Source organism: Glycine soja, chromosome 2, assembly GCF_004193775.1.
Source record: "Glycine soja cultivar W05 chromosome 2, ASM419377v2, whole genome shotgun sequence".
NCBI lineage: Eukaryota > Viridiplantae > Streptophyta > Magnoliopsida > Fabales > Fabaceae > Glycine > Glycine soja.
The window spans coordinates 17,349,458-17,362,978 of record NC_041003.1 but is presented as its reverse complement, the minus strand read 5'-3'; the positions used below and the strand labels follow the sequence as shown (position 1 = coordinate 17,362,978).

General features: G+C 32.6%; 1 pseudogene; it reads right to left on the bottom strand.

The window, feature by feature from the left end:
* Positions 1 to 222: 222 nt before the first annotated feature.
* LOC114373349 lies at positions 223 to 11,381 on the bottom strand (annotated as a pseudogene).
* Between the last annotated feature and the right edge of the window lie 2,140 nt (positions 11,382 to 13,521).

Genomic DNA, 13,521 nt, shown 5'->3' with positions numbered 1-13,521 from the left:
CTGTGTCAAGCTGGTCATGTTTGATTAAGTAGGCAGTTTTAAAAAAATTATTTATTGCTTGTCGTTATTGTTGGTCAATTCTCAGTATTTAAAATTAATGGAATTGTGTTTAAGATTGTAATAAGTTAAATTATACAATACAGTCATAATCAAATATTAAAGAAGTGATTACTAAAGAATAGGACTATTTTAGAAAGCATGACAAAAGAATTGAACCTGATATTAAACAACTGAAATTGATCTTTTAATGTTTTTGAACACCTCTTTGAATACTACATTGGTAGTGGAATTCATGCTTTTCTGTTCATCATCATGAATCAGAATTTTTATTCCTTTTGCTGAGTTGACCCTTGACAATGCAACATATAATTGGCCATGAGTAAATACATGTTTTGGCAAATAAAGTCCAACCATGGATAGCGATTGTCCCTATGACTTGTTAATTGTCATTGCATAAGATAGCATAATCGGAAATTTTCTTCTTAATAGTTTAAAAGGCCATGGTGATTGTGAAGGGGACATTGACATTCTTGGAATATAAACAGTGAGGCCAATGTTTTTGCCTGAGATAATTTCAGCTGCAATTACATGTTCTGCCATCTTTGTTACTACTAATCTAGTACCATTACATAGACCTTGATTTTGGTCGAGGTTCCTTAAGAGCATTGTAGGACTTCCAATTTTAAGTTTGATAGAATGAGTTGGCAAACCGGCGTGTTCAATGAATTAAGGAATTCAGTAGTAATTGATTGGAAATGCAAATCTTCACTGGTTTCTGATTTGTCAACGGAATCAGAGCTTAGATATTCCATGTGGTCACCTATGGTTTGCAAAATTGCAATTTCAGTGATTATATTGTTGACTGAGGAAATGTCAATTAAATAAGTAATGAGATAATTACCTGGAATGAAGGATAGTACGTAGTGATTGATCTGTTCTACTGTTTCATTTGTTGAAGGTAGTATTGCCTTGGATTTAAAGAATTGAGGATTATTGTGGTGCTGATCTAAGTCTGGGAATGTTGATTTGACTATGGCACTGATTGGATCATCATATTCAGTAATGAGTAGATGAGCAGGAATTTGAATTGTAGCATAAGCATCATTTTCATCACCTATAATTCCATCTCCAATGTCCAGAATCCATTTAGCAAATGTGGCAGTTTCTTGTTCATCAATTGATTCTAGATTGATGTGTAAGCGCATGTTTTTTGTCAAGGTCAATATTTCACATGAATCCCATAGATAAGATGAATTGATTATTGCATATATAATGTCTGAGCGGGTTCTTCTTGGGATGATTGGTAGTATTTGGCGAAAATCTCCACCGAATACTATAACTTTGCCTCCAAATATTTGATTTGAGTTTGATTTATTTGTGATAATGTCTTTTAAACTTTGGTCAAGTGCTTCAAAACAAAATTTGTGGGCCATTGGTGCTTCATCCCAAATTATTAGACTTGTCTGGTTCAGCAATTCTGCTAATTGGGTCCCTTGATGGATATTGCATGTTGAGTCTTCAAAAATTGGTACAGGAATTTTAAATCTAGAATGTGCAGTTCTGCCTCCTGGTAATAATAGAGAAGCTATTCCGCTAGAAGCAACGATAATAACAATTTGATTCTCTGCTCTCAATGAGCTTGCTAATGTTCTCCACATGAATGTTTTTCCTGTGCCTCCAAATCCGTATAGGAAAAACATCCCACCTTCATTGTTGTTGATAGCTTGGATAATTCTATCATAAATTGTTTTTTGTTCATCTGTATTCATAGGTAAGCTAATGTTATATTGAAATGAAGATTAATTTTGTTGTTGATGGAAACAATTAAATGAGAATAGATTGCCTGTTATGAATAGAAAATTAACAGCATCAATACAATTTATAATTCGCAATGAGCATTTCTTTGTAAAATGTTAACTGTTATGAATAGAATTTATAATATATAAATAGGTAGATTGCCTGTCATGGATGCAAAAAGATGCTCAAATTTTGATCTCGTTACATCATGGTTGTAATCAAGTTCTGATAATACCAAGTTGTTTTGTAGGTAGGATATGAGATTGATATCCTGAGGATATGGCATTGTAGGATAGTCTTTCAGTGATCTTTGGTTTATGTGCAATATTTGTTCAATTTCAATCAATGTCAAATTTCTAAGAGTATCATCATTGATCTGTAATTCTAAAAAATAAAAAGCAAGTTGTTAGTGAATAAGAAATAAAAATCAAGTTGTTAGTCAATGATTCTGACCATTGGTGTGCAACATAAAAACAGTCACGGCCTACCTGAGTTGATTGTTGATTTGCTATGTTGATATGCAATGTCATCAGCCAACCAATGCCAACATTGGTTTCAAACTTCTTCAGGTTTGGTCATGGCACCTGTTAATAGAATTAATACAAACAATTTCCTTAGATAATTAGTTGTGCCCCACTCCTTAGCCTCTTTGATTGCCTCAACATATTCTCTGTCATCTTGTAGAAAGCCCATTGCAAAACATGCTTCTGTATATGTTGGATATTGGATATTTGCAACAGTCCTGATATCCTCAAATGAAGTAGGTCCTTTGCAGCTGCCAAGCATCATTCTTAAATAAAACAATTTTCCTGTGGTTGGTGGTACCCATATGAGTCTTCCAATGGTATATCCCTTTTTTTTAGGTTGCCATGATTTGTTTCTTTTATTATATACAAACTTTGACACAAATTGTGAATAAGTAAGATTCCTGGCTTCAGCAAAACATTTATTGGTGTTCATCCAAGCTAGGAATTTTGAATCTGAAATAGTTGGTTTGGATAGTACATCATCTATATCATCATGATCTTCATAAAGAACACTGTGTTGATCTGGAAGATGAAAATAGAATCTCTCAACAGCAGGCTTTCTGCCGTGGATTGGAAAAGCAAATATTCTCCAAACAGCTTCATAGGGAGAAATGTATATGCCATATAGATTGGTTAGTAAAAGTAATAGTGAGCAAATAAATTATGCAAGTTAAGATAAAATTACCTGCAATCTAGATATTCTTTAAGTTCATCATTTTGAATGTTAACATTTTGAGTTGTGTCATTGCTATTAGAAACCATAACATCAGTCACTCTGTCATAGCCTTTGTTTATGTATTTAAATAAATATTTGATTGAAGTACTTTGATTACACCATTCAATATTTATATGTGCCAAATATTTTTTCAGTAATTTTGGATTGTAAGGTACTATGTATCTATTATCAATGATAACACCATTCTTTGAAATTGAATGACCATTGTTTCTTCTACGATAGACTGGGTAACCATTTGAATCCAAAAGAGTCTGAGGCTGAAATTGTTTAGGATAAAAACGACTGCATTTGCCTTCTTTCATACATGGAGAGTTGGGTTGTAAAATTCCGCATGGGCCATGTATCATATGGTTTTGCACCAATCTGTAGAGTTTTGGGTCATCTTCATGGGAAGGTATTTCTGCTGATATTATCTGGTCAATGTCAGTTGAAGATGGATATTTATTGTCTGAGTGTAAAAATAACAATAAATGGACGTGAGGGAGTCCTCGCTTTTGAAATTCTATAGTATGCATATCTGTGATTGATAAATGATAATCTTAAGATGGTAAGTATAATTCTGTATTTCATATCTGTAAAAGTATCGGTCAAATTGTAATATTTTTGAAATTAATATCTGCATTATAGAATAAAGAAAAGTAGCCAAATGATCAACTTATATTTGTGTTTAAGAATAAAAATTATAGTCAACTTACATGCAACCACTTTTCCTAGTAATTGACCCTTTGTTAAGTCTAAGAGCATCTGTTCATATTTCAATATGAAAATTCGCGATACAATGTCTGGTCTGTTTGTTGGTTTGAGATTCAAAGGTGAAAGTAATCTACAAATTTCAAGCCAATTTGGATTACAGGTTAGAGTAATAAAAAGATTTCAGAAACCAACATGACTGCATATTGTCATACCATCAAAGTAAAGTTGATCCATATAACGTGGGCTCCCAACAAACGTTGAAGGTAAGATGACTCTTTTTCCTTTGGTTAAGCCTTTAGCTGTTCCAGTATCCAATGAACTTTGTAAGCTAGAATACTTGTCAACTCTAAGCTTCTTTTGGTTGTTTCTGATGTAGCTAAGTCTTTCAGATTCAACCATGGTATAACCTTCAACAATGAATTATTGAAATATTTTTCGAGAATGCAATAAAGTATGTGCTTCATTTGACCTGGACTGAAGTCTATAAGCAAACCACTCTCTCATTGTTAGACGGTTTCACTTTCTTTTTTTGCTGGATGAAGTAGAACGGTGAAGTATGTCAGCTCTATATCCGTCTTCTCCATAAGGAAAGAGTAGAGGGTACTGTAGTGGTAGATAGCTAGGGTGCAGTTCATGGATTCTTTGTAATTCTCCATTTTGAGTTTCAACAATAATATCTCTTTTTGAGCCTGGATGAAAATCGCCAACAATAAGTGCAACAATTTCCGGAATGTTAGGCATATTATATACACGGCCATCTTTTCCCCGAGCAGCTATCAGTTGCAATTTGATATTATCGGCTTGATCATCTGCCAATCTATCCCTGACCATTCTAAAACTTTTAGCATAAGAATTGTGTTGATCCAGCATGTGAGTTAAAGCTAAAACAATATGGCTCTTAATTCTAGAATATTGGCTGAAAAAACAATATTTAAAGATATTCATAACTGCAACAAACTATCGTAGGTGAATGAATAATTTTCTCACTAATAGAAATAAAAGAACTTCTACCTCATGGCATTAATTCTATTTTGCACTTCATTTTCTGTGTCAAAGATATATAGCTGTGCAAATTTGGGTTTTTTCCAGGCATTGGTAATAGACTGCCTATTCTGTGGCATGGTTGGCCCTGTATTCTAATTGTAGGAGGTCTTCTTGAATTATTAACTGTTTTGTCTAGCTTAATTCCAGCAGAAGTAAAGGCAAACATCATGTTGTATGCTCGTAAGTTATGTTGATAATTTTTACTATCAATTGTATTATCATCAAATAGAAGTCGTTGGAGATATTGGGGTGGATTTTGTAATAATGGCAATTCAACTTTGCCATCTCCATAGCATAAGTTGAACCTTGGACTCTGACAATTTTTATCTTTTGATATTCTTTCATCATACCACATTTGTGCATTACAATATCTACATTGCATGAGTTGATCACCAAGATCAGAATATCCTGAAATTGTTTAATATCATAGTACAGTATGATGGTAACAATTGTGAATATTAATTTAAGAGCATGTGCAGTAGTATCTGAAACTGTAAATCAGAATTATAGTCATTACCTTCAGTGTTGATTACAGGCTGATTAGTTGGAGATTGGCAATCCTCATAGACAGTTAAAAAATTAGAGCTCGAACCTGCAAAAATTAGAAATAGATATAATAGCAATATTTGAACCATAGAAAAAAAAGGGCATGAAACATTCTTTTTGTAGTACCTTGTGTGGATTCAGAATTTACACTTTCTGATGAATCAGACGTAATGACTAAAAAATAGAGAGGAAACAAAAGAAAATGTGATAAAGCCAGCTAAGTAAATTGATTTCTTGCAGAACATGCTATATCAGATGTCTCACTATCATATTCGGAAGTGCAATTAGTTGTTGGTTGTGAAGATGACTGAGCATGAGGATGTCGCTTCTGCTGCATGATACGTTTCCTGTTGATCCTGGCTTTTGCAGAATTAGATATCTTTGCATGTTGATAGTTCTGCATGTTGAAAATGATTAAAGGCAGAATTGAGTGAATTATAAACTAAATAGTAGATTCATGTTGAAATGAAGAACCAAATGCTTCTTTTAAATCTGCAGAAGCTACAATAAATTTAGAAGATGAAAGAAATGGGACATGAGGCATTTCGTTGGTTCTGGACCATAGCCTGGCTATTGATGGTGGCATTTGCTGGATTAGATATGTTTTCATGTTGCTAATTCTGCATATTGAAAAAGGGTAATGATAGAATTGACTGAGTTGTAAGGTAAAGAGATGAGACAAAGGGCAGATGAGAAAGCAAAACTATGATTCAACATTAACAACTACCAAAATTGGTAATATAGAAATCATGACACTTGGTTTCGAATAAAATTGGGTTTTGGGACTGTTGTTAAGCTTGCAATGAAATATATTGTGCATTTAGGAGTCTGGTGTCAATCTAGACACACAAACCAAGGCCATAATTCAAAATAGGTAAGATAGAAATGATGATAGTTATTGGCACAAATATTGACTTCTATAACCGCTACTAAGCTTGCAATGGAAGATATTGTATATATAGTAATGAACTTTCCATTCAGTAACACAAATTTGTTTAATTTGTATGCTCAAATCTATTAGCTTGTGTGTTCAACTTGAAATCTTAAATTTCTATTTTACATCTTTTATTTGGCATTATGTAACAAAAGATGCAAAAAAAAGTTTACTAAACGTTTATATCAGAGATGGGCATCGGTTGTTTATATATTGCTTGTCTGGCGCACCACAAATTCTTTTTTGATTTCTTTTGTCCATAGATTAGAGTTGTTTTATATAGTTCTAGTTTTTTGTAGTTAAAATCAATATTATACTTGCGTAAGCCATCAATGAACTAAAAAATTACAATTGAAATATAGAACACATGATTTTAGGAAAGCAGTGATAGCTGGAAAAATGGAGTATGTGGGAATGGTTGCACTCATATCCAGAAGGATGATTTTACTGATATGGATGATAACATTCAGGCCAAACACATTCTAAATGAGGAAATATGATGTCAGCATAGAAAGTTGTATTAATTTAAAGAGCATGTGGATCGAGAAGCAAAACTGAAACTAAAAATTTAACAGAATCCTGGCGATTCTATTTTTATTAATCTGCTTTTTTGTTGTTATTTTCATGCAATTCAGATGGGAGTGCAATTCATCAAATAGTTTACCCAGAAACAAATTAAGAAGGTGAGAGTATCGATTATCAATATAGTCGCCAATGTGCCTTTAAATTTTTCTTCTTCGTTGTTTTTAATATTAGATGTAATTTGAACATCAATTTATCTCCTTCACTGTTTTAAAAATTTATTCTAACTCGTACATTAATTTGTAAGAAGCATATAGATCATCAAATGTATCATAAAAAACAGTCCAATTGTATTGAGGGCAACCAAATCATCAATAGTGAAAAAATTAATTGTTTTAGTGGCATATTTAATATAAGAAAACTTCTAATATTACGGTATGAAGGCATGATACGGGCAAATCTCAATTTAGGGCGCCTAAAAGGTCCACAAAAAAACACTCTAACAGGCAATTGCTTAGTTTTGATTGCTCATAACTGAGTGAATTATAACCTGTTAAAAACTAAGTCATAGTTAGCTTCAGAGTTGACAGAATATAAAAGGCAGAAATGTACATCAGCAAGAGACAAAATAGCATGAATCCAAAAAAACGGATTTTCAAATGGCCAAAACATCAGCATGGCGGAAAGAAACGTCAAGGGAATTGTCAGAGGTAGTCATAACCAAAAGTACATAATTGGCTGCTTAATTCTACAATATTTTAACAGCACCGTGAAAACACAACGAAAACAATCTGGAATCAGCTATCTTGTTAATTTGTTAGACGATAGTTGGGTTGGGGAAATTTGTGAGCTTCCTAACTCATCATCAACTTCATCAGATGGTATCCGCTTTTTGGGCGTTAAAGGGAATCCTGCAACTGGATCATGGTCAGTTGTCACAGACAGAGATTGCTGCATAAAAGATAAACTGGTAAATAAAAAACAATGTAACATATCAACGCTCATCACAACAACGTTAAGTTACACATTCAGGATGGGTAGCATTATTGCAATCAACATTCGAAGCATCTATTTTGGAGCATGTCTGTATCAAATATAAATTGATGATAGTCAAACTCATGCATCATATCGTTATGGCAACAACAACTAAAATAGACATTAGAAAACAACACCTCACTATCAGCCAGCATCTCGAGCACATCATTGATCAAATCTAGTTCATTTGAGTATCTAAGAACAATGACATTCTTGAATTTTGATTGAATCCTGACCTTAAAAGCAAGCACATAACCCAACAGCTTGTCAAGTGCTTGAGGGGAAGCATTCAAATCAAGATCACCATCCTGCCAGAAAGAGGACAAATCCACCAGTCACCAGTTACAATTGAAAGAACAAAATATAATACATAAAATAAGAAGCAGTATATGATAAGACATGAGCATACTTCAATCTTGACCCTATTCACTTCATTAGCTGTTTGACCAATCAATTCAGCACATTCACGGTCCTAGAGCAAAAACTTGCTACTCTCATTGTTTTGGGTAACCATTACTTCAACTCTATACCTAGCAATGTACATGCCAGTCAAATACAAAATGCTGAATAAAACATGCTGATGCACTAAAAGTCCAATTACCTCATAACAGGCTGATCATTGTCCTTGCCACATCCGCATGTGAATGGTCCTGTTTGGATGTCATTTTTCCTATGACATTGAATGCAAGCTGGATAACACCATGAATGATTATCCATGACTATTTTGCTAATAGTGCCCATCGTAACACAAACAACATCCTGACAGAAAACCATAACAATCAAATTGCCAACAATAAAATGCCAGTATTAGAGACATTAGGCATAATATATTGATGTAAACATATCAAGGAAAATTCGAATTTTAATTGCAATGAGTACACAATAAACACAGATAAAAGGTCCACCTTAGAAATGCCATTGATCTCTGAAATAGTTTTGACTTCAACTTTCGAGAGAAATGCATCCTTTGATGATAGTTGGCTTGCCCCTTAAACTTGTGAACTTCCTTGATTGCCAGGTGGTAAAACTGGGCTGACCTCAACGCCTAAATCTAAAAGCCTAAGCCAATCGAATAACTAGGAAAAAGCAACAGAAAACACTCAACACAATTGATACACGAATTTAACAGCCACATAGCAAAGACGATAAGCAAAATACCTCTCTTTAAATTCCTGAATTTCCAATATAGGTTCATTAATTAATAATTTTGACACCTTGAAGGAATTGCTCACTGAAGCTAGATAACTTCCTGTAAATGCGAAAAGAAGCAACGCCTAAAGTTATCTGATGAGTACCCAAATCAGTAAATAGAATATCACACTTACCATGCGCATCTTTTATTCTGGCATGTGTCAAAATAATAACCATCGGCCCATCATTCCCACGCTCATTCAAATAGGATAAGAACTGCATACAGTAATTTTCCCAAAGTGTGCAAGATAAAATTTCACCACTATAGCAAAGAAACAACATTAAATCTATCACTTCATAAGAATCAAACAGACATAACCATCATGCAACGTGACAAATAAAATCCTTGACAAAATAAACAACCCTGGTATTTTTTTATGAAACATGCCGAAAGAGCACCTGATCAACGACCCCAATAATATCTTAAAGCACCAGAAAATGAAAACAGGTCATTGAAAAAATACAAAAAAGTTATGATCAAAATGAAAGCACAAATTGTGACTGGGCTCACCAACCAACAGGTCAGCCACAAAATTCCCAGCAACGACATTTCCAAATTCAACAAATCTAAATTCCTTAAAAGGCAGTTCATGCAAATCAGCTTCTCTAATAACGGTCACTCCAATAAAAAATAACTTGTACACATGTTCACACACTCTAAATTGACCATCATTCTTGACAACTTTGAAATTATGCATAACATAAGTGGAATTCTCCTTGAAATTAGCTTTCCAAGACTTGAGCTGGTCCGATTTACAAACAGCATGAATTTGATCACCCTGAAATATGCAAACTATATAATCAATCGATGATATGAACAACAACCCAACAACCAAATAAACAGCACAAAATATACCTCAGAATCAACAAAAACCATTTTCGCTTGCTCAGACTTGTTGGGAGTCCCAATGAACCAAAGATCCGTGATTCTGACAGTAAGCTTAAGCGTCTCTTTTGACCCATCAATAGACTTAATCTTGTCAGGAATCCTCCCCATAAAATTGGATAGACCTGCCAATTCTAAATGAAAAATGTGATAAATCCAAAACCATGCAAATGCAATGTAAACCTCAACAAACAAACAGAAGTCGACGAAAACAAAACCAAGAAAGTTATGTTTACAAAAAATAGAATACCAACACAGACTTAAATGACACATGCAATAACATTTCGATCAATGCCAACATACCATAAAAACTATGATACTATTCGTTGATCTACTAAGCCAATACATGCAACAACCTCAACCAAAAAGAAAATAGCCAAATAAGCAAACAGCAGAAAAGCAGAAGCAAAAAACTATATCTCCAAAGAAATAATATTGCAACCATCAACAAACAAATGAAAGGGGCTGAAAACAAATACAACAAAGTTTTGTTTACAAAAAACATAATACCAACGAACGCTTAAACCACACATGCAATAACATTTCCATCAATGCCAACATACCACAAAAAGTATTACACTATCAGTTGATCTAGTCAGCCAATACATGCAACGACCTCAACCCAAAAACAAAATAGGCAAGTCAGCAAACAGCAGAAAAGCAAAGCCAAAATACTATGTCTCTAAAGCAATAATATGGTCAATAAAAAACCATGTAAATGCAATCCAACCATCCAAGTCAGTGAAAAAAGACAAAAACAAAACAGCCAGCTCAGCAAACAGCAAAAAAATAGAACCAAAGAATTATACCTCTAAAGGAATAATATGATCAATCCAAAACCATGCAAATGCAATCCAACGAACAACAGACAAATGGAAGCCAATGAAAAGAAAAGCAAGAATTTTTTAATAATAAAAAACAGAACAGAACACGTGCTAGAAGAACACAAACATGCAGAGACCAAAATCAGCAAACAACAAAAAAATGACAAAAACACACATGCACAACAGACGAACAAAACTCGAACCTTCAACCACAGAAAATCGGAAATCATGAACTGGAAACCACAGCCTCACGCCAAAATGCTAAACAACAGAACATGTATATTGAAGACGGAAGCCAACTGAAAACAAAGGCAAAAAGTGAAACTGAAGAGGACATCAAAATCAAGAAGAAACAATGGAAACCCAGCATAATTCAGCAAGTTCCAAGTTGCTAGTGAAAGGACTCAAAAACGCTAGAGAAGAAGCCACGTACACCACCAACAGAAGTAAACCACCCAAACTGGAAACGACAATCTAATCACTCAACAACACACCAAGCTACGTGGCTTAAAACCAACCCAACTACCCATAACCATAAAATGACACATGACAGCGAGGTGGCACAAAACCAAGCCAAGCTGGAGGGGCATAAAATGACCAAAAAGCCAAGAAAATGGACAGCTGTCAAGCTCTCAGCCATGGACATTTTAGTATATTCATCATACTTCAACTTTAGTATATAGATATTGATTACCTCAAAAGTTATACTAATAATAATTTGTAATTGAATAATAATATAAAATTATTTTACACTGTTAGTACATTATCATTTAATTCAAAATATATATAATAATGGAAACTAAAAGGTATACTTAAATTATAAAGTAGTGAATCAATTCAATTATATACACCTTGATATTTTAGGAAGAACCAAAAGATATCTTAAGTTAATTTACCTTAGATTGCTTTAAAGTGTCTCATTCTTAATATGATTTAGCACATAGGGTTAACACATGGGTTTATGAACTCATTGTATTTTCATGTGAAAAATGATTTATTTAACACACATAGGGTTGACGCGTGTCAAAGACCACTACTTGATAATATAAAATTATTTTACACTGTTAGTACATTACCATTTAATTCAAAAAATATATAATAATGGAAACTAAAAATTATACTTAAATTATAAAGTAGTGAATCAATTCAATTATATACACCTTGGTATTTTAGGAAGAACCAAAAGATATCTTAAGTTAATTCACCTTAGATTACTTTAAAGTGTCTCATTCTTAATATGATTTAATACATAGGGTTAACACATGGATTTATGAACTCATTACATTTTCATGTGAAAAATGATTTATTTAAACACATAGGGTTGACACGTGTCAAAGACCACTACTTGATCTTTTTGGTGTGGAAAAAAAAAATTGACTAGCAGCCGCACATTCAAGCTAAAAATTTGTGATCAATCTTTGACCAATATTAAGACAAATTCTTAATATGTTTTTTTTTACATTTAACATTTTTTTGATCCGTATGAATGAAAGAGACATCAAGAGGGTTTACAACTAGTCACTATTATACTCAAGTAATTGAACTAAACGTCTTGGTTAATATTTGGCACTAGAACCATTTATAAGCTCAGTTCATCCCATTTTTTCTTTTCTTTTTCTTTTTCAAAACAAGCGTTGTTTTAAAGTTTCAAAATCTAATTAATGTTTTTTTCTCTCAAATATATCATGATTTAATATCCATTATTAATAGTGCAAGCATTAAAAATTAATGTATTAATGCAAAAAAAAAAGATTAATGTATTGAACAAGTACATTTAAAAAAAAAAGGATGAAGGAAGTACTATTATTTAAGACCTGATTGTTTTTTTTTTGGATAAATTAAGACCTGATTGTTAGGTACTACTAGTATTATTTTTTTTAAGGCGTTAGGTCTTGTTATGTCCTTTTATTGAATTATTTTCCGGATTGAATCTTAATGATTTTGGAAGTTGGAACCCCAAATGATAGAGCTTTTATACAGCGCGGTCATACGAAATCATTGACTTAAATTTCGCATTTTATTTTTATTTTATTTTATCAACGAGGAAGACTTTTTGAATGTCAATTGCAATTCACACTTACCTCAATAAATAATCAAATTAATCTTCAATACTGAAAAATAAAAACATAAAATTAGTCGTTGAATGTGCAAAAAGTTCCATAAATTAATGTTGTCATTAACTTTATAAAATCATTTTATTATTAAATTATAATGTGCAAGAATCAATTTAATAATATATTGTATTTTTCAAGAATTAGTTCACATTAAATTATAAATTTTAGGAATCAATTATTATTAAATTATCATTTAAATTTTTTATCTTTGAAGAACAAATTTATCCGTATCTTACACTTTGAAGCTCATTTTGCTATTTACCCTCAATTGCTATTATTTGAAATTCACGCTATACCTATCGTTATCTGGGTTTTATTACAGTGCATATGCCCTAATGTGTTAATTCTAGGGTGGGTACATGGTTTCAGTTAATAAAAAAATTAAAAAATTTGTTGAACTGTCAAACATATACTAACTAAAAAAATATTTAAATAATTAATATATTACAAGATATTGATTAAATTGAAAAAGTCCCAATTCAAAATTGTCCATTTGGCCTGTAGTTATGCAAACAAAAAGTCAAAAATAGTCCTTTTTAATAATAGCAACTAACAAACGTAACACGTGATTGCAATTTGATTTGATCTTATATGTGACTCAAAACAATTAATCAAGGTCCATCTTGGATTTCTATAATTTATTTATTTATGCTTATGTAAACCTCACTATAA